At 46.5% G+C, this 19,383-nt stretch overlaps 1 protein-coding gene across 1 annotated transcript in view; it reads left to right on the top strand.

Annotated features, from left to right (window-relative positions):
• The window catches only part of LOC144372094 (mitotic spindle assembly checkpoint protein MAD1-like), a 257,564-nt gene that overhangs the window by 154,323 nt on the left and 83,858 nt on the right, over nt 1-19,383 (top strand). The window lies entirely within an intron of this gene.

The following is a 19,383-nucleotide window of genomic DNA, read 5'->3' as shown; positions in this document are numbered from 1 at the left end:
AATATGAGCCTTGATGTGGCGTGAGGACCACTGCACTTGCTTTTGTGACCTTCCTCCTGGTAATCCATAGACCCAGTCTTACCATGAGCAAAGTACAGGATGAGTCCCAGGAATGGGACGTATTGCCTGATGCCCAACTGTCCTCAATGTCATCAGGGTCATTAAGAACAGAGGAAAGTGTGAGGATTGGCCAAAACAAGAAGGAACCAAAAGGCACAGGACAGTGTAATATGGTGTCGCGGATGGAGGCTGGAGAAAGGACATCACCCCAGTGCATGTGTCTCCTGGGTGAGATGATGGTCACAGGGGAGCTGGGTGTGGAAGTGTGCGGAGCCTATGGTCTTTCCATTCATTTGCAAATCTCAAACTGTTCTGAAAATTAAAATTATTGCCATGGGAAAGAACGGGTGTGGCTTCTGTCTGTCAGAGGCTCTGAGAGGAGCTGTCTGCTGCATGCACAGCCTGGTTCACGTTTGCTGGGCACCTTCAAGGCTGTGTCTGTGGGCTGCCATGGAGCAGGGGCATATATGAGTGAGGGATGTATGGACCGGGCTGTATCCTTTGAGTGGCCTTCAACCAGATTGGTCCCCATCCTGAGAGGTCTTGGCTCTCATGTTTCTGGATTCATGTTGCCACTTCCTACATGAGTTTGGGCTCCAGGCATCAGTGGGGTTGTGTGTTTCTTCCTGCACATCTGTGGAGACAGCTGCTCTGTCTATAATGCCTTCTACTAGGAACTTCTGTCTTGGGGATGGGGAAGGAGGCACCTCTGGGCCACAGGTATCTTTGGGGATGGTTCTTCCTCTCTCTTCCTTTTAGGACCTGGCTGCTGCCCAGAGGACAGCAGTAGATTCAGACCTTTGATTTGTTGTGCGGAGCTGTGGGAACTCTTGGCGATGGCCTGTGTTTCTGTGACCTTAGCAGAGTCTGATACACAGTGTTTGTATGTGAGAAGAAGTGCCCTCATAAGGCCAGAAGCTCTTCACCTGGGAGGGAGCCAGGTGCCCACTTCAGGCTCTTTAGGTTTGGAGCTGTAGTTTCTGGGCAGGTGGGTGCTTAGCGTCATGCCCTCAGGAGCGGGAGCCCCCGGGCACATGTTCTTAACATGTTCTTGGACCCCATGGCCTATGTCTTCAGTGGCTGTACAATGCTTTTTTGTAATGTAATCTTAGATTGCCTCTGATTTTTTTCATACTCCTGCTAATGTGAGCAATGTCCTTGACTTGGCTCTGAGTCAGTTTTTAGGGTGGAATTGCTGAGTTCAAGGTGTGAACACTTTCAGGACACTTGGCCAGGGTCGCCAACCTAGTTTTCAGGATAGCACCTGTGGCTTCTCCCTCCCACAGATGTGGTGTGTGGCCCTAGTGTTCCGCAGCATTGTACCCTTGCCATTGTGGGTGAAAAATAGGTTTTATTGAATCTTTCCTCTGTGTTTTCTGTCAATCATCTTTTCTGTTGAAAGTTTGCTTTTTTTCCTCCCTAATTTTCTATTTAGGCATTAGTGATTTTCTCACTGATTTGTAAGAGATTTTTTATATATTAGTGGCATATCTTTCCCCCAGTTTGTCTCTTGGCTTTTATTTCTTGATGAAGTTTTGGGACACCTGGTGCTTCACGTTGCTGCATGTGTTGCTGCTTTTCCTTCATATTCTCCTGTGCTTGGAGTTGCCCATGGCCTTGAGAGCTGTTGAAGATTCACCTGTTTTCTTTTGACTCTGATCCAGGATTTCAGCCAGCACAAGGGCCGCGCAACCTGGCCTGGTCCCCGGATCCTGAGGTGACACCTGGGCCCATGTGGGACTTTTGCCCTGTGGCACTGCAGTTATCTGGCTTGTACAGGTGGTGGGGGGGGTGATAGTGCCTGCCACAGGTGGCTAACTGTTCAGTGCTGTGCTCTGCCTGGTGGTGGGTATGGCACTCTTTCTGCCCTCTGCACCCCTTTTTTTAGGTGCTCAGGGAAGAAGTAGCTTCCTCAGTTAGCCAAATGTTCCACCAGTTACCCTTCTTTTTCTTTCTGGTTGCTGGCATTGGGGCCAGTTTATGTGTTGCCACCAAGTGAGGGTTGGGTGGGGCCTTGGTTTCTCACTGTCTCCTGGCAGCTAGCATGGCCTTCCAGGGACTGTTTGGGGTTGTCACCACAGTGACACCATGACTTTAAGGGAGACTAAGTAGTCTTGATGTATTGATTCTGACCGCCTCCTTCCATCACAACTCCTTCCCAGAGTCCAGGCAGGGGTCCGTGTCACTCCTTGTACTTATTGTGGTTATGTCATGATGGCAGTGACAGCAGTAACTCTAGGAGCACATGCTGTGTTGTGGAAGTCTCTAGAAGTCCCTGCACGTTCATTCCACTCTTATCTTGGGCAACATGATTTTTACTGTGTCTTAGGAGCTTGTCCAGGAGGCATGTTTGCAGGTGTGTGGCTGGATTCCCATCTCCAGTGTCCAGCCCACTGCAGGAGGAGGCAAGTCTACAAATAGGCAGGGTCAGGGTCACTACAGGTAAAAGCAAATCAGGTATCTGCAAAGTCAGATTTACATAGTAGTTACCTAAGGGGCAGATCCTTGACTTTATGGAAAGCTCTGGTCTGTGACTTCTTTAAGTGACCAGGCCATATCCTGCGTTTATTGCTCTTTGAGTTGGTGGCAGTTCTGGGTCTGTAGCTTTGCATGCCCTATTTGCCAGCTGAAGGAGGCCCCTGAACTTGGATTTGCAGTGCTGCTTTCCCCGTTTGTAGCAGTAAAAGAATGTAGAGATGTTCTGCAGATCCCTTCCGGGGCCTGGAAGCACCTCTTTCACAATCTACCTGAGCTCTCTGCTGGTGGAGTGTGTGACTTAGGTTCCTCCAGGTGGACTTCTTAGCTGCCCTTCTGCCCTCCTCAGCAGGAGTCTGGGCCTGAGCCATCCAGTGGGCGGATCTTCCTGTGGGGTGTTTCCAGCCTGGTTTTCCCTTGCTCCACCTCCCCTTTATTTCAGCGTCTTTACACAACGCCAGGCAGCCGGAGCAGGCGGTGGGGCTGCTTGCGTGTGCACCACCAGCTCTTCTTGCTCTCATTGCTGCTATGGTTCTTCTGGAACCTGCCTCCACACTTCACAGCAGTTGAGCAGAGACCCTGGGTCTTCTTGTTGTTTTGGGTACCGGGATTGAACCCAGGGGTGCTTAACCACCGAGCACAGCCCCAGCCACTTTTTACATTTTATTTAAAGGCAGGGTCCCACTGAGTTGCCTAGGGCCTCACTAAGTTTCTGAGTCTGGCTTGGACTCATGATACTCCTGCTTCAGCCTCCAGAGCTGCTAGGATTGCAGTCCTGCACCACTGTGCCTGGCTGAGACTCTGGTTTTCTTACCAAGGAACGCACGAGTCACCTTGTCCTTCCTGCACTTCTCTGTGATGGATTTTGTTTTTCTCTCTAAATAAAGACTCAGCCATTTTAGGGTAGAGCAGCTGTGTCCTGTGACGGGGGCACAATCCTTCTCATGCTAATTTCTTGCCCCATCAATAAGCAACAGGCCAAAGAAAGTCAGGCCAAAGCATCCCCTCCCTGAGCTGTTAGCTGGACAGGGGCAGTGGGCCCAGGCCTCACTGGGGTGCCTGTTCTTTTGAGAATGAGCACTTGCAGTTGGTCAGAGCAGATGGTTTTGCTGTGTGTCCCCTGAGACCTGGAGTTTGTGCAGCTTTAGTTGTTACGGTTGCCCTGTAGGCAACTGTATGCTGTCTCATAGTCAGTGGGTGTTTGCACTTAGAGCTGGGATGTGACTATGGTTTGTTAAGCCCTTTACCATCAGGGTGTTCATCCGGCCTTTTAGTGTGACACTAAGAGCTATGGCTGCTGCCTCACATAGTATATGGCCCTGCAGCTGATTCTTGATGACCCTGGGGACATAACTTCCTCTGAGGTGGTTCTGAAGCCTGACTGACTGATTGTTTTGTTCATTTTCAGTCCAGTCAGTATTTACTAAGCATTTGTTATGTCCTGGGCCCTGATCTGGGGGCTGGGTGTGCAGCAGGTGGAACGTGAGAGGAGTGATGCTAAAGTGGTGGGGTGTGAGCCGTGGTTCCCCCCATGAAGCAGCCATTTCAGTATTGTGGTGTTCCAACACTGAGCTGAGTAGGCCCAGTCCAGCCAGCCCAGTCTCTGCCTTGCTGGTGTGGAAACAGGCCTGGAGAGGCCACAGCATCTGTCCAAGGCTGGTAGAGCTGACTGTGAGCCAGGGCTTCAACTCTGTTCAGTAGATTGGGCCTTATCCCCAACCCTTCTTTCTGTGTCCTGCCAAATAAATGGTGCTTAAACAACACTACCCTAGGCCTGTGGTTCCTGATGACATTCTGTGTTCTCCTTACCTTTGTGGTGGGGACACACTGCACAGACCACGTGTGGGCTGTGTCTTCCTTCCCCTGAGGACCCTACACAGGCAGCCGGGCCATTGGTGAGGCTTCCCTTCAGGGTGGCCTTGGCACCTCCCTGGCTGTTCTCATTGCTCCAAGAACGCCAACTCAAATGTAGCACCCATGTCATCATCTATGCAGGGATGAGGAACTGCTGTTAGGAACGCTCTGCTGGCTCAGGGTGGGTGCTGGGACTACATTATACAACTAACATAAATGAAATGGAATTTGTAATAGAGCAGTGTGAAGTCTAACTAAAATTGCTTCGGGAAGTCTCAATTGATTCCCACTCCTTCCTACAATAGGTGTTGTAGAGCTTTTTATCAGGAGGTTGAAATTGCGAGACTGTGGCTTGCTGGCGAGAAGCACAGAGCAGCATGCTCATCCTTCTGCCCCTCCAGCTAAATGCGGGAGGCGTCGGGGTGGCGGGAGGGCAGAGCAGGTGAGCAGTGACTCACCGTGCTGGGGGCGAGTGCTCTCTGCACTGGGTTGCCTGGCGAGGTAGAGGGCAGGGGAGCGGAACAGGGCCTGGAGAAGACCTTGACCCTCATGGTGAGTGGCCGTGTTGGCCTCCTGCTTCCTCAGGGGAGTGCTTGTGTCGGGCAGGTGTAGCTACAGGAGAGTGTGCTTACTGCTTGACTGATGTGTTTTGGAGTTTGGTCACCCAGCAAATGGAGCTCAGCCCTCAGTACACTTGGCTTATTGGCCAGATAAGATCATCTTGTAATGAGACTTAAGGAAATTAAGGGAATGTAATAAAAATAGAAGAAGGTGTTAGAGCACGGTGGGAGTGTCATTGAGTATTTATCAAGGTTGCCAATTGTGGATGCAGGGCAGCGGACACAGCAGAGGGCTAGAATGTGACCCAGGAGCCCTGCAGCTGTTACCCCACCAATCTCTGAGGACAGTCTTTCAGAACATAGTGAATGATGCCTGTTACCACGAACCAGTTCATTAGGCATGGCTAAAGTTTCTCGTAGTTCTCACCTTCCCCAACCCGGGTGATGTCTGATTTATCTCAGAAACATTTTCATCAAGCGCAGTTGACAGCGTTCACCACTTTAAAAGGGTTGAGCGGCCTCGTGTGGGAAACCCAGCTCTTCCAGAATGCACCCTACAAAGGCTGGCCCAGACCTTGTTTATATAAAGTCTCTAATTGGTCTAAGCAAGTGGTGTGTTAATTCTAAATTAGTCTTATCTACTTATAAAAGAAGCGAAGCAAGAAATGCATTGGTAACACTTTGTTCGCACTTTGTTCAAGTTACTCTACAGAAATTAATAGAATTGCATTCTGCTGAAATTATCCTCTTCGTCAGCCATCATCAATGGAACTGTTCTTACCCAATTAACTGCAGTTAATGAGCTTTGACAGCTCTGAACACTTGTGTCACCACAGAGTTGTTTGTACCCGTGTCCACCCTGCATCATCAGGGGACTGTCCCTCTGCCTGCTGTTTAGCTTCTGATGAGATGGTTGGTGTGTGGAGGAGCCATTGTCTCTTACCAAGTCTAATGTTTCTGTATCCCTCTCTTCTGTTTGGAGGACTGTGCAGACAAGACTGGGTTTACACAGACATCTCTGGCGAGAAATTTGGACCAGTTGTACAAATTGTTATTTGCTCCCATGTATCCCTCCCAGATTCCGTGTGCTGGAAAGCCCTACACTAGCGAGCCAGTGTTCTTGGGACTCGGCAGGAGGTGGTGCCTGTGCCAGGCCCCAGTGCCACAGCTGAACTGGGGGACACACTTGTCTGCCCTCAGATTCTGTATTCTCTTCTGCTTCATCTTTCCTTGTCTCTTTCCTTCATGTCATGTAATCACAGCCTCTAGATTAATTTTTCTAGATTATACTCCTTGTCCAGAAACCTCTTGGTTTCAAATGTTTGCATTCTGGGGTCATGTGCTGCCCTGCACTTCCAGTGTCTCCTTAGCCCTCCCTGGATGGGCATGCTCAAGTGGAGCCATGTGCTCTGTCCTTCAGGCTCTGGGACCATGGCTCTTGGGCAGGTGGTCAAACAGGCTTACTGTAGGCTGCAGATGTGACTGGGTAGCCATCATGTTTCAGAAATCATGGATTATTTTTTTTTTAAAGTTTCTTTTCAGCTGCCTTTGGCGTCCAACACACATTTTCTGAGTACATGTCGTGTTCTGTGGTGTCAGTGCATCTCAGGTCCCCTCCAGGACCAAAAAATAAAGCATTGCTCACACCTGGTGACTCCCGCCACCCCCAGGTTCAACACCACCGTTAGCGGTATCCACTTTTAAATGGACTTATGCAGCATGTAGTATTTTGTATTAGGCTTCTTTGTTCACAGTTAAGTGGCTGTGCAGTTGTCTTGTTTGTGTTGGCATGAGTGTACCACACTTTATCTTTTCCTCCTGCATTTTCCAGCACTTGTGACTAATGTCACTGTGAGCATTCTGCACTCGTGCAGGTGCATATGGATTTCTATCTGGTATCCAGAGTGTGGCTGCTCTATTGGAGGATGTGTTATATGCTCACCCTATGTGTTAGTCAGATTTTCATCATTGTGACAAAATAACTGAGAAAATCAACTTAAGGAAAGATTTATGTTGTCTCATGGTTTTGGAGATTTCAGCTATGGTTAGCTGACTCCGTGCTGTGGGCCCATGCTGAGATAGAGCATGGTGGCAGAGAGGGTGTGGTGGAGCAGAGCTGCTCACTTCGTGGCAGCTGGGAAGCACAAGAGGCCAGCTTAGCTGTCACACTCACCATTAGAGATCATGGTGTGTATAATATGTATAGAAAGGAAATCTGTCCTATCACTGGGGGAGTCTCTATTTTTCATTGGCTAAGAGCGTTGTTTTGTTGTTTTCATTGTAAATAGATATTGAATTTTAATCAAATGCTTTTTCTGCAGATATCAAGATATGATCATATGATTTTTCTTCTTTGTTCTGTTAGTGAGAATTGAAATTAAGTGACTCTCAAATGTTGCAAGAAACCTATTCTAGGAATGAGCATGTGGGGTCTGTGCATGGTGCTTTGTGTGCAGTGCTGCATTGGTTTGCTGGTGAGTTAACGGAGGATCTTATATCTGTGAGCATTGGGGAGTTTCATCTTTATCACTTGTCCTGTCAGGCTTTGGTGTCATGGTCTCTTAGGCCTGAGGAGTTGGAAACTCTCATAGTGGCCTGCCAAGGATGGTATTATTTTCTCTTAAAGAATGCATAAAAGAAGGCTTCTGGGTCTGGGGTTTTCTTATTGGGGAGATTTTAAATTTGGGGTTTAATTTTTAATAGCTTTGAAACTTCAGATAATCTTTTATGTTTTCTAAGATAGTCCATTTTATCTGAAGTTTTCAAGTTTACTTGTGTCAAGTTTTTCATTTTATGTTGAAATATTTATATGATGCATAGTTATATCATCTTTCTTACTCTTATTATTTATTTTTCTTGATTGCTATCACCAGTTGCTTTTCAATTTTATTAGTTTTTTTGAACTAATCCACTTTGGGCTATATTGGTTCTCTTTTGCATATGTTCTATTACATTAATTTCTCTTATATGTTATTTCCTTCTGTCTTTGGGTTTCATTTGTCATTGTTCCAGTTTTTCAAGTTGTACATGTAGATAATTTGTTCTTATCCTTTCTTCTAACATGTATTTAAGGTTATAAATTTAGTTGCATACTCTATGTTTTAATATGGTGTTTTTTCCTAGTGTTAGTCAGTATTCCTTCACTATAATGAATACCTGAGATATTCAACTTAGTTTTATTTTGTCTCATAGTTTTGGAGGTTCCACTTCATAATCATTGGGCCCTGTGGCTTTGGGCCCCTGGTGGAGTAGCATGTCATGTCAAAAGAGTGAGGTGGAGCTGAACTCTCACCTTGTGGTCCAGAGACAAAAGAGGGGTTGAGGATGGGGCTGAGGTTCCACTGTCCCCTCAAGGGTGCACCCCCAGTGACCTAACTTCCTTCTATTGGGCTGTATCTCCTTGAGATTCTACTACCTCCTAGAAGCACCACTGCTGGTGACCAAGCCTTCAACACTTGGGCCTTTGAAAACTTGTAAGATCCAAACTGTGGATCAAAATATTTATCCATTTCCATTCTGGTTTTATCTCAACCAATGGATTACTCAGAAATAAATTTCTTAATTTCCAACCATTTGGTGATTTTTTAAAAGCTATCTTATTATTGATTTCTAGCTTCCTTGTGCTCAGTTTATACACTGAATGGCATCAGTCCTTTAAAAATTATCAGGCTAGCTGGTACGACGGTGCATGCCTGTAATCCCAGCAGCTTGGGAGGCTGAGGCAGGAGGATCACAAGTTCAAAGCCAACCTCAGCCAAAGTGAGGTGCTAAGCAACTCAGTGAGACCCTGTCTCTGAATAAAATACAAAATAAAGTTGGAGATGTGGGTCAGTGGTTGAGTGCCCCTGAATTCAATCCCTGCCCCCCTCAAAAAATTACCGGGCTATACCTTATGACCCCAATATTAGTCAATTTTTATAAACTACCCATGCACACTTAAAAATAACATGTATTCTGTGTTTGTTGAGTGCACTATTCTCTAAATGTCTGTGCCCATTGTTAATTGTTCTATTCAAGTTTTCTTTATCCTTTATAAAGTTTTCTTATGGTTCCTGAGAGAATTATATTGAAATTTCCATCATGATTGTATGTTTACCTATTTCCCTTTTTAATTTTCCCAATTATTGAGTGTATGTTTGGATGCTGTTTTATTAGGCACATACAAATTGAAAAACATTGTCTTCCTGGTGAATTTAGCCTTTTATTATTATGAAATATCCTTTATGGATTCTTTTAATCATTAAATCTCCTTTGTGGATTTATCAGCTTCTGTTTTTTAAATCATTTGCACCTCTTGCTTTTTCAGCTTTCATTCTGAAACTTTCTTCATTGTTTCATTATAAATGTTTCTCTTATGTACATGGTAAAGATAGATTTTGTGGTTTTTTTTCAGTCTGAAAATCTTTAATTTTTTTTAGTTGAAGTATTTATTTTGGTTGCCCTTAATGTAATGAAACATTTGCATTTAAATCATACTTCTTATAGTTGCTTTTGTCAGTGTTCTTTTTCTTTTCTTTTTGTGTCTTGGAGAATAAAAAAAATTTTTTTTCTTAACATTTTGTCCTCCTCATTATCTTGGTAACTATGTAGCTTTTATATAGTTTTTTAGTAGTTACACTGGTGATTATAAGATAGACTCTTTATTTATCAAAGTCTGGTAAAGGTTAGCTCATCCATCTCTTCCCAACGAGCCAGGCTCCTAAAAGCTCTTGATTCTGCTTACCTTTACCTGACCTGTAGGCTGTTACTTCAGGGTATGGTGCACACATGTTTGGAGGTTTGAAAAGATATTGTTTTTACCTCCATTTATCTTCATTTTAGTTTTACACTTGTGTCAGTATTAACATCCTGTGTTACTGTGGTACATTTGTTACAATTGATGAACTAGTATTGATAGATAACTTATTACTAACTAAAGTCCATAGTTTATAGTAACATTTACTCTGTGTTATATAGTTCTTTGGTGTTTTTTCCTTTGTTCATTTTTTTATCTTGTTTTTTTTTTTTTTTTTTTTTTTTTTTTTTAACAAGACAGGATCTTACTGTGTTGCCCAGGAGGTAGTCTCAAAATCCTGGGCTCTGATGATCCTCCTGCCTCATCCTCCCAGGTAGCTGGGATTACAGTGTGCATCACTGTGCCTGGTTAGTTATGTAGGTTTTGACAGGTGCTTGTTGTGCATCTGCCTAACAGTATCATGCAGAATAGTTTGCTGTTTTCTGAATAGATTATAGTGAATTGGTATCGTTTCTCACTTAAATATTTGCTCGAACTCATCAGGAAAACCATGTGGGTCTGGTGTTTTCTTTTTGGGTAGATTATTAATTACTGATTTATTTGCTTTAATAGATACAGGCTGTTCTGTCTTACTGAACCCATGGTTGGAGTAGCCCCCAAAATAGCAGCAGGAGAGTTTCTACAAGGCATAGCCCCAAACCATCCCTAGATCAGGCCACTTGACATTCTAAAGGAAGAAGCCTTCAATACCAGGCAGGTCAGTGCAAAGCATTCATTAGTGGAAAGGCATAAAGTGGAGTCTGCAGCTTCCTGGTGACAGACAGCAAGAGGTTGGACTGTGGAGTTTACTGGGGGGTGGTAAGGGATTTGGCCCAGAATTGGGGCTGGTTTCTACATGTTCAGCAGCACGTTTAATCTTTCTGTGTTTTGGTCAACAACCTTAACACATTGGTTAGTGCTTGCTTGGTTTCAAGGCTGCAGGGCAGATGAACATTAGGACGGAGGCAGTGGGGAGTCCTGTGAGCCTCTCCAGAGGCCGATGCTCATGATTTTTCTTCCTCTTGTGAGTTTTGGTAATTTGTATCTTTCAGGGAGTCAGTCCCTTTCATGTGACTTAGCAAATTTCTAGGTATAGAGTTGTTCGCGATATCCTTTTATTATCCTGTCATTTTACAAAGGATTCAGTAACAGCCTCTTCTCTCCATGTTAGTAATCTGTCTGTTCTTTCTCCCTCTTGATTAACCTAACTAGAGGTTTATTCACTTCACTGACCTTTTTGAAGAACCGAATTTTATTTGGGTTTTGTTGTATTCTCTCTGGATTTTCTGTTTTCCATTTCCCTTAACTTCTGTTCTAATTTTCATTGTTTTCTTTTTTTCTGTTTGCTTTAGGCTTAACATTGTTCTTCTTTGTGTCATTTCCTACCTGGAAGCTTGGATGATTGATTTTAGATCTTTGTTTCTAAATTAGGCACTTGGTGCTATGAATTTCCCTCTGAGCCCTGCTTTTGCTGCATTCCACAAAATTTTGAAAAATTGTATTTTCATTTTCTTATTCAAAGTCATGATTGAATTTCTCTTGAGACTTATGTTGACCCATGTGCAATTAGAAGTAGATTAATTTCCAGATATTTTGGGACTTTCTGGCTCTCTTTGTCATTTATTTCCAGTACAAATGCAATGTGATCTGAGAACTTACTTTATGTGACTTGTCCTCTTTTGTATTTGTTCAAGTGGTGTTTTATGTTCCTGTATGTGATCTGTCTTGTGAACATTTTGTGTGAGTTTGAGAGGCACATGTGTTCTGCTATTGGCAGATGAAGACAATTAGACTCAGGTGACTGATGGTGCTGGTTAATTGGGCTGTGTCCTTAATGATTCTCTCTGTGGATCTGCCTATTTCTGTTAGAGGTGTCAGAATCTGCAGTACTGATTGAAGCCCCATAAGGAGGGCAGCTATGCTCTTGTAATGTCAGTAAACATCTGGATTTGTGCATATAGGTTTGTTGCTTTGCTCTTTATTCTTATCTCTGAGATATGATCATTTCTCTCATTTAGAAATATGTCCTTTTTTGGCTGGGGATGTGGCTCAAGTGGTAATGCGCCAGCCTGGTATGTGCGGGGCGCTGGGTTCGATCCTTAGCACCATATAAAAATAAAATAAAAATGTTGTGTCCACCGAAAACTGAAAAATAAATATTAAAAAATTCTCTCTCTCTCTTTCAAAAAAAAAAGAAAGAAAGAAAGAAAAGAAATATGTCCTTTCTGTTTTTGTCTGGCAAGTCTTGTTGGTAGTAAGTGTTGACCTCTTTTCCTCTCAGCACATACACCCGCCCACGTGTCTATCCTTCCTGCACTTGCCTCTGGGACCCACATGGCTCCCAGCCTTGTTCTAACCTGTCAAGGTGTGCCAATTTCCCGTCCTGACTATTTGCACTTGTGGTGGCTTCTCAATATGAAGTTGGCTATGGTTTATCGATTCTGGAAGGTTCTCAACCGTTATACCTTGATGACTGCCTCTCTCCTGTCTCCTCTCCTCTTTCTGTGATTTTGGTGAGAGACATTTTAGACTTTGTTTTTCTACCTTGTATTTCTCTCAGCACCTTCATATTTTCTGTATTTGTCTTTTCCTATTCTTTCTGGCTTATTCTTTAGATTTATCTTTCAGTTTACTAAGTGTCTCTTCAGCCACATCTAAACTGCTGATTTACTTCCTACATTTAAGCGTTTAAGCATTCTGTTTTAATTTTGTTTGGCTCTTCTTTTTGGTTATAATCATTTTTATTTGCTTATTTGTTATTAACTTACTAATAATTTAAATTCCTTTATTGACCTAAACATATTAGATATACTTATTTTCTGATTATTCTAGTACACTGTGGGTTTCTTTCTCCTAAATTTTGTATTTTTGGTTCATTTTCATTAACATTTTGTGAATTTATACACACATACACACACGCGTTTTAGTTGTAGTTGGACCCAATACCTTCATTTTATTTATTTATTTTTATGTGTTGCTGAGGATCGAACCCAGTGCCTTGCACATGCTAAGCGAATGCTCTGCCACTGAGCTACAGCCTCAGCCCTTACATTTTGTGAATTTTGATGATAATTTTATACACTTAGGACTTTGTCCTTGGGGTTTATTCGCTTCAAGGAGTGAGTCATTGCTGTCTAGTAAGGACCTGTGTTAGTTCCTATTTGTGTTTGGTCTTAGACACTGCATGTGTTTTCTTCCTGGGGTTATTTGCTTGTAGGTTTTATGAGTGTAGCCTTGTAGTCCACAAATTCTCAGCACTAGAATTTTATGTTTTTCACACCTATACAGCCTCTAGGCTAACATGTGTGCATATACCATTGACAGTATGGTGGTCTGTTTAGATACAAGCTTGCCCATTGTGGATAGTGGCTTCTCTGTCCAGGTTCCTTCATCTGATTGTCTATGTTGCTCAGGCACCACACTTCCTTCCTTTCCCTATCTGCAGGCCCAGGCTCCACACTCAGTGTCATGCTGCATACAGGGCCTTGTGTGAAATCTCCCTAGGAAGCTTCCTGCTTGGCCCAGGGCTCCTACCAGCCTGGAGATTATGGGCCAGTCTGTGTGATGTGGGTGCTTGTTGCTTGCTTGGGGCAGAGTCTGCCCAGCATCTTTGCACAGTGAGGCTTGTGGAGTATGCAAGGCCTATTCTATGGGCTCAGGAGTGGACAGCCTGTCTCACAGAAATGGGCAGTGCAGACATCATGATGAAGGCTTTGATGAGTCTTGTCACTTCTGATGTCTGCTGTCAGGGTTAGGAACACTGTGGAAGGCAGATCTTCTGACCCTGTAAATAAGTTTTGCTTCTGCTTAATGAGTCCTTTTCCAAGTATGATTTCTAGTTCCCAGTGAGTGCCAGAGGAAGCAGACAGACATAGGTGCCCCAGGAAGTTCTCCTAGGACCCAGCCTGCCTAGGCTTGGTCCTTGTGCTGCACATGTTTGTCTGGGGCTTGGGTCAGAACCCTGGCATCCACAGGCCAAAGGGCAGACTGGTGTGGATCAGAGAGGAAGCCTCTTAAGCACTAGCGCAGCACCTCCTCTGCAGCTGCCCACCTCCTCTTGGGTGTGCGTCCTCCCCTCCTTCTCCTCCTTTCCAAAGCATCTAATAGTGTAAGGAAGTCCTTGGAAATGGTCCTGCTCTGTGTGGCCAAAGGGTCCTGGTGCTGGAGACTCTGAGGATCCCTGTGTACACCAAAAAGTGGGGTCTGAGGAGAGATTAGTGATAGAAAAGGAGGCCTAGGGTGGGCAGAGCGGGCAGACCTGGGTTTTTCCTTGACTCCATGAAGCTGCTGGCCAGGGTGCCATGGGGCAGGTAGGAATAGGGCTTTGCAGCTGCACTTGATCATAATTTCCTTTTCTTAAGAAAAACCTTGTGGAGGGACCAAGAATTGAGTGCAGGTAACCAAGTTGGCTGACCATGCTGAGGCTATGGTCAAATGGCCCTGAGAATGCATGGGTGGTCAGAGAAGGTAAGAGACCCAGTAGCCCTGGCAGCAGAGACCAGGGAGAAGTGAATGGAAGGGCCACTGCTTTGCCCAGAGGAGAAATCTGAGGAAGGGACCCTCTTGCATGCAAATGCCACCAGCTCAGCTCGGTCTCTCTGGGCTTACCCCTGCTTCCTGGGGACCTTCCCTGGCTCACGATCCTGGGTGGGCCCTTTCTCTCTTCAGTCACTGGTTACTTCACCATGAGGGCTCAGAAACACTTACATGCACCTGTCTCAACAGAGCACCTAGTGTCTTCTCCCCATTGGAGAAACAAACAGTGGGAGGAAGGGTCATGAGGACAGCAGTGACTCAGCACCTAGCAAGTACCAGAGCTTCATGTGCAGCTACATGTGAACTCAAGGCTGGCTGGACACTTTGCCCTTTCCACTTTACGATTGAACCTCCTGAGGCACACGGAGAGCTGATTATTCTTGCCAAGGTCATAAGCAAGTTGATGTCCAGCTAGGATTTGGGCCTTGTTGGGCCTCTGTGACCTGGGAGCTAGTCCTGGGCTTGCACACTTCATGTCACTGGAGGGGTGAAGGGCTGCAGTCTGGGAAGGTGGGAAGAAGGAAGCTCTGTGACAACTGTGCCGCATGCCTCTGTTCCCATCAGCCTGAGGTGCTGCCGGCCCCCTTGAATTATCTGTTTCCCAATAGACTCCCTCGTGGCTCCCCCTCCCAGACTGGGACTGTGGCTCTCGCTCTTGTCTCCTCTATGTCACTGCGCTGCCCTTCTCCAGCCCAGGCATGAAGCTTGTCTTGGTGTTCCCTGCAGGAGGCAGACTCCTCCCCAGACTTGTCCCCCAACTATCTCAGCAGGTGTGTGGCACCCCACTGCCCAGGTGACCTACTCTGGCCATCCGTGTATGTGTGGTGGATGTCTCTTCATTCCCAAGCCACTCCTCAGTGTGTTCTGGGACTAGTCTCAAGAGCTCAGTGGAAAAGGCCTCCTCTTGACTGAGGTGGCTGAGGGGTAATCACCACTGTCCCTGTTATTCTTTTGCAAGGCACACTGGGGACTGCCCACACTGTGCCCTCTGCCTGGTGTACCTTTCCCTCTATGCATCAGCTGTAGTCTACATGCTGTGGTCACCCGTGTCCACCTGGCATCTCTCTAGCACTTGGGCCATAGGTCTTTTCTGTGTTCTCTGCCAAAGGCCTGTGCTCCTTCTCCATACCTTCCCTGGCTTCTCTTCATGGAATCCATGTTTGGTGAATATATGAGCAAAAGGATAAAGGATGAACGTACTGGGTCTTCCGGTAGCAGAGGCTTCCAGCAGCCCTTGGTGGTTACACAGGTTCTCCTGGAGACCTGCACCCCAGCAGGACTTGCCAGGGTGCCATGAAGCAGCAGTAGGACCATTAGGGCTAGGAGTGTCAGCAGCATGGCTCCTACACTCTGCTGGCCACCTCTGGGTCACCCAGTTAAATTTATTATGTGCACTTATGGTCACACAGATAGGCACACATGTGACATATGCTATCTTCAAAGAAGCCCACCTTCTCTATGTTCTGTCTTGTTCCTGTCACCTCCTAGGGACTTCCTCTTCCTACAGTCCCTCTCCCTCTGTCCCACTGGTTGCAGCTGCACAACCTGAGTGGGGGAACCCTCCCCAGGTCCTTGGTTGGCCCAAATGAACCTCAAACTGCTAGGTGTGGGAGATGAGGGTCGGATTCTGTAGGGAGGAGCTAGTATTGCAGCAAGACTTTGTATACCTGTGGTACTATACCACAGGTAGTAATGCTGTACCTGAAGGAAGGTGGTCCCATTGTATTCCTGCTGGAGGAACTTTCCGGGCCAGCCTTGAGGGAAGCAAAAGCCTAGTACCTGTGGGGGGAAGGTGGCAGCTATCTAGGATGGGCTTTGGATGTCCCCTGGGGTAGCCTAAGTGGCAGTGAAGAAGTAGGGTCAAGGAGGGTGGTTTTGTATGGAGAGATTTGCCACAGGGGGGTCCCCTGGGCAGGGCTGGGGGTGCTGGGCTCAAACTCTTCTTTGCACCCTCTACTCACCTGATCTGTCCTGGTGTATTTGTTTCTGTGATGGTGTCAGCCCGTGGGTTTCTCTTTGATCTCCCTGAGCCCATAGTTCCCTGCCTCCCAGGACTCTCAGTTCCACCCAGGATCATGGCTGACCAGCTCCTACACCCCTGCTTGCTGCTCTTTGTCCTATGGTGGTAGTCTATGCCCCCTGCTGGCCTCACTGCCTGGTCTGTGCTCAGATAAATTTATTTTAACTGGAAAGCTCAGACACCCATGAGCAGTAAGTGGATGCCTAGGGCCATGGACAAGTGATTCTGCAGTTCCATACCTCAGTTTCCTTCTAGAAAATTCCTGTCTGGCCTTGACCTTGAAATTCTTTTCCAGCTTTATGATTTTCTTTACCATTGGGCACTTTACTCCCTTAGCTTCCTTCTTGAAGGGGACTCAGGACTAGGATGGCCTCTGGCTGGTCACCACAGGCATAGAAAGCACTCACATCCTGTGGTTGGTTTAGGGGTCTCCAAAGGCACAAGGCCCCTGGTCCTCCACTGGCTTCTTCAAAGGTGAGCCTGTCTCCCAGCTTTCTCTTCGAATTGCCATTAATTAATGGGGTGACAAACCAACTCCATTGCTCACAGACAGGACCGTTCTGTACCCAGGAGAAGCACTCAGTGGAAAACATTGTTTTGTTTTGTACTTCTCCAGCAAGTCTTTAAGGCTTCTGTCAGCACAGCCTGGGCGCCTGTTTGTGCAGCGATTAATCGTCTGTGTTTGCTCAATTGGAAACGAAGCGAACTTTACCACAAGTGGAATCAGTCATTAAAAAGTCGTTACCAAATCACACCAGCACAGTGCCTGCTCTTCTGCTAATGACAAAACAATTTCTTGAAAAGGTACAAACAACAAACTTTTCACTTTACATTTTTCTTCTTTGCCAGCCATTGCTAGCCTGGAGATGTAATAGAGAGAGCCGTAGTGAAGGGCAGCATTTTTGAGATTTATTGGTCAATAAAGGAGACAATTGTAGTTTGTTTATGAAAGGAGATCCCCCGCCCCAGCCTCGAGCAACATCGACACTCTGGTAATGATAACTCGGGTAACCAGCTTGAGACGATAAAAGTCAATGGGAAGATAAAGGATTTCAATAAAATTATGACACTCCATAAACCTTCCCGTGGAAACAAATTTTCCCCGGATATGTGACCAGTTCCAGTTGGATTTGTAACTTTAATTTCTCACTTATTGAATTTTTTTGTCATCAACTAATTACAGAGTCCACACTGGGGTGACAACTGTGTCCCTTGCCAGTGAATGCAGAGTGCCTAGACACAGCAGCCCAAGGCTCTGAGGGCCCATCATCTCAGGAAGGAGAAGGCAGGATTTCCTACACCCCAACATGCTGCCTGTCTTTCTCACAAAGGAGGGACCTGTGTTCCTGCTGGAGGTGGCTGAGCCATGGGCCTGGCCTCTCCTGGGGACATGGTTGGGCAGCAGCCTGTGGAAGTACACACTGAGAGAATGCTACCTGCATGGGGACCTTGGTGGTCATGAAGACCTGTTTCTGTGTGGAGGTCTTGTTCCCCTGGAGGTCTGAGAGAGCAGGTCTCCATCAGGGCCATGAATTGCCCTTTGAGCCAGGGCTGGGTGGGAGGGAGGGAGCTGCTGGCCAGGGCACAGAGGGAGGTGATGAGGGGCTAGTCTGACCTTGGCCTCTGCTCCTTTCCCTGGATTCATGTGTTGGGTAGGGGCATGTGCCAGTAAGTGTGTAAACCTGCTTCCTCACTTCTTAACTGCTAGTGTTCACCAACATTGATACAATTCTATCCTTTCATGAGCACCAAGCATTTACAGGGCAGTTCTCTGGACACTTTGTTCACAACAGTGTTGAGTTACATAGCTATCCTTCATGTCTCCATCTTACTGGGAAGGATCTGAGACTTGAGGTCAGAGCTGGGGTTTGAACCAGGGTCTCCCAGAAGCCATTACCTTCTTTGTGGCCTGTGTTGCTCCAGATTCCTCATCACTGGCCCTAGAAGTGGGCGGAGCCAAAAAGGGGGTCACTGAGCACACTAGTAAGGTCTCTGCATTGCAAGGTGGCATTGCAGCCAGATCTGCCTGCCCTGTGGAATCTGAGTCTACCTTCTGCAAGACCCCCAGGGTGTTTGCATGCACAGGTGGTCAGAGAAGCTGTACGCTGACACACCTGGGCTTCTGAACAAGGGCTCCCCTATCCCCAGTTGTGTAGTCCACTGAGTGCAGGGGGGCAGCAGGACAGATGGGAGGAGCCCCTGCCTGGTCCTGGATCTGTTGGATGGACCTTCTCCACCTAGGAATCGAGTATCTGAAGCCGGGAGAACCCCGTGGCCCTGTGGCCTTAGGTTCACATCTGACAGCCTCAGTCAAAGGAGGAGGAGGAGGCAGCTTCCTGTGAGGCATGGCCTTCCTTAGCAGTTCAGCTCCCCACCAGGCAGCATCCTCTGTCTCTGCAGGCCCCCCTGCTGGCTTAGCAAGACTTTTTCATTCAGGCATGTGTGATGGATCTTTCCAGTCTCAGGAAGGAATCAGTCTCAGTCTTGGCAGGGGAAAAGCCACCCATTTCTCCCAGGGTTCCTGACTTCCTGACTCTCACTCTGGCAGGGTATAGGTAAGCAGTGATCTTGTCTAGGCTGAGACTCCTGGCTGTGTGATCAGTCTGTTGTCTCAGGAAACTTGGGTCACTGCTTCTTGTGATTGCTATCTTGTGTCAAGAGAGGAGGCAGGTTGCTTGGCATGGCTGGTGGCCCAGTGACACTCTGGTGGCCTCAAGCATCCATGAGGAGTCATTTGCTGATGGATCCTGGCCTTGTGTTTAGAGTCAGGGTAGTTGGGCAGAGCAGAGTGTTTCTTATCCCAATAGGTTGCCAAGTATCCCTACTCGTATGGGTGCCTCCTCACCCACCAGAATGCTGGCTTATGTCCTTGCTCTGAGTGTTACTGTCTGAGATCTGGTGAGAAGTCAAAGCAAGCGGGTATTCAGCCTGACACAGGGAGAGTAAGCACTGAGACTAGGACATGCTGTTGGGATTGCTGGCCTAGGTGGTGAAAGGCCTGGGAGTTCTGAGCACCTGGGCCTCTGGGACAGGAGCTCTGGAGGTGGGCACTGTTGGCAGGTAAGCGTGAAACTGAATTCTTGAACTCTTTGAGGTGCTGCATA

This window comes from Ictidomys tridecemlineatus, chromosome Y, assembly GCF_052094955.1.
Source record: "Ictidomys tridecemlineatus isolate mIctTri1 chromosome Y, mIctTri1.hap1, whole genome shotgun sequence".
NCBI classification, from domain to species: domain Eukaryota; kingdom Metazoa; phylum Chordata; class Mammalia; order Rodentia; family Sciuridae; genus Ictidomys; species Ictidomys tridecemlineatus.
This window is presented reverse-complemented; position numbering and strand designations above follow the sequence as displayed.